The sequence below is a fragment of the Heterocephalus glaber genome, unplaced genomic scaffold, assembly GCF_053883595.1.
Source record: "Heterocephalus glaber isolate CG9 unplaced genomic scaffold, H.glaber_assembly_v1.0 deba00000676, whole genome shotgun sequence".
NCBI lineage: Eukaryota > Metazoa > Chordata > Mammalia > Rodentia > Bathyergidae > Heterocephalus > Heterocephalus glaber.
The window spans coordinates 27,951,219-27,954,000 of record NW_028258156.1 but is presented as its reverse complement, the minus strand read 5'-3'; the positions used below and the strand labels follow the sequence as shown (position 1 = coordinate 27,954,000).

Genomic DNA, 2,782 nt, shown 5'->3' with positions numbered 1-2,782 from the left:
ATACGAACACCCTGGGTTAATCAGGCTAATGGAAGATTCACCTGCCTCTTAATATCTCTAGCGCATACCCAGGGAAACATCCAGATCTGAGTTGTACAGACTTAATTACAATCAGCCCTGGGGAACCAATCGAGTTTGGAAGTCAAGGGTCCACTGTACAAGACACCTTCAGGAAACAGGATAATATAGGCTACAAATTCAAAGCTTTGTCAATTATTCATTCAATCACTCCAAATTATAAATAAAATCATCGCTTCTTGGCCTTTTGGCTAAGATCAAGTGTAGTATAAATAAAAAGCAAAGTAAAAGATTATAGGAGGAGATATATCTTTCTGGAATGGGAAGGGGATCAGGAGATAGAGGGAGAAGAGGAGAAAGGGATGGAAAAGGAATTAAGATGTGCTGTGTACATGAACCAACTCTACCCAAAGAATGCAAACATTACGTACTGAAAACATACACTAATAAAAAATAATTTTGCCTTTCTGTAAGAAAGCAGCATCCGAGTCCACGTTTTAAGGGTCACTGTTAGAATCATGCTGGGGAACTCATTGTATCTCTCGAACGAGGAAGGCCTTAACTGCAAAATGGGGCTAATGATAATATAGCATCTTCCTCACTTACCTAACCATTTTGATACAAGGCCCAAAATTTAACATTAAAAAACAACTCAGAATGAAAGCCTTTGTGAATTGTATAGCATTAGGTACATCTAATTTGAAGGTCTTTCCTACCACCAACGTAAGTTAGGACTGATTTCAATTGGCAAAGTAGGAAACTTGAATGTTTGTCATAACCCTCTAATGAACTAAATTGAAATTACTATTTTATAGAAAACATATGCCATTGACATTTTCTCTAAGAGATAATATTTCCTGATTAAAGTCATAGCTTAAAGAGTGAGATAACAAGCAAATATGGCTGATAAGCAAAATACCATCCAGACTTTCAAAGCAGAGCTTTATGGCATTGACGTGAGCATTAATCCTGATTCGTCACCTTCATTGGATGAGGAAAGGCTTCCCACATTCATACAGCAGGCGCCTGGGTTTGTCTCGGGGGCCATGGAAGTGTGGCTTTAACTATTGTGTGTGTTTGTTCCCTCCCTGGGGCTTTCCCCTGTTTTACTTCCTGGCCGCTATGAACTGAGAAGCTTTGCCTGCCACCCCTTGCACCCTGACATTTCTGTCTTGGAGCCAGCTGGCCATGGATGAACTCCTTAAACACGAGGCATATTAAACTCTCCTGTAAGGTGTCAGCATGGGGTATTGAGTTCTTCAGTCAGGAAAGCAGACTCATACAGTCAGCTTCCTAGAAAACACTCGTATTTTTCTTAAATCACAAAAAGAAGGGTAAAGTAAAAAAGAAATTGATACTAGCCTAAAGGTACCGAGTTTCTGACCACAGAGCTCAATAACTTGGAAAGCACAGCGAGGGATCTCAGTGGTTCTCTATTTCCCTAAACTGGGCAGAGTACTGCAGTTTGTGCATGAGTGCGTGTGTTTTGTTCCTGTCGGAACATCTTTTTTCCCTCTCAAATGCTCAGTTATTTGGCCCCTGAAAGATTGAGAACCATTTACTTAAAGGCAATCAGATAATAGATACACAAAGAAATAATGAAAAAGCTTTCCCATTAGTTATGTAATTGCTGAAAATGTGATAGCAGTCAATGTTTATGAAAATTTTTTGTGTAAGATCCAGCAATGTGCTCTTCTTTATTTACCTAGTCTTCTTCATTTCCTGGTAGAGAACATTCAGGCAATAGTGGCTGGGACAATACACAGTGTTCAACAGAATTAATTTTGTAAAATTATCAATGAATTTTAGTTGAAGATTTCTTATAATGTCCATAACTAAAAGTTATATTTTAATGGCTAACTCAGCAGCCCTTCCCAATGTGATATAACATTTAAATACTGCCTAAAAAGTACTTGGAGTACTGGAGAAATAATAAAAGTACAAGAAATACAGTATTAATATTTTGTGCTTTACACCTTTTAGTTTCTTGTGTTCTCCTTTATGACTTTTGCTTTGGGAGTTTGGAAAAACCAATAAAAATTGAACACTGAAAAAATTAAGGTTTTTCATTTTACCAATGGCTACATTTTGAAATTCAGAGAAGTTACCTACTAAAAGTAAGTTGATTTTTATATTTTCTGTCTTAAGTCATTGTATTTTCAGGACATATGGACTCAATTTTTTCTTTAAAGTTTCATGAAAAGACACAAGCAATTGTGAAAGTTTTTAAATAATTTAGTATAGCTTTCTATCACTCCATCCTAGAAAACACACATTTTTTTCATCACACAAAGAACTGTGAAGTAATAAAGAAATTAGGCTAGCCTGTGATTACTGAGGTATCATCCTACTCTCCACAATTCCTCTCTCCTATTGTTAGAAAAACATCCTGAGCAAAGCCCAAACTTCACTTTCTTTGTAAAGCAAGAAAATAATGGAATTATCGCTTCTCGGCCTTTTGGCTAAGATCAAGTGTAGGAAAATAATGGAATGAAAGTTTTGATAATATTTTTATCATTGACTTCCTAAACATAAAAAATTGGTAAAGACACCTTGAAATTTTATAAAAATATAGGTGAAAGTAGATGGTCCTCGTTTATTTTTCCATGGCTGAGAGGGAATATTAGAGAGGGGAGGTTGGCCGCAGAGACATCATCTTCCATGGGGCTTACTGAACAAAATATCTCACAATTACTGCTAAAGACCTCAAACCCACGGACCAAACACATGAGAAAATATTATTTAAGAGCATGTGAGGGTCTCA

General features: G+C 36.7%; 2 pseudogenes; both read left to right on the top strand.

Annotated features, from left to right (window-relative positions):
- Positions 1 to 249: 249 nt before the first annotated feature.
- On the top strand, positions 250 to 333 carry LOC147829309 (U2 spliceosomal RNA; annotated as a pseudogene).
- A 2,127-nt stretch (positions 334 to 2,460) lies between these two features.
- Positions 2,461 to 2,545, top strand: LOC147829308 (U2 spliceosomal RNA; annotated as a pseudogene).
- The last annotated feature ends 237 nt before the right edge of the window (positions 2,546 to 2,782 follow it).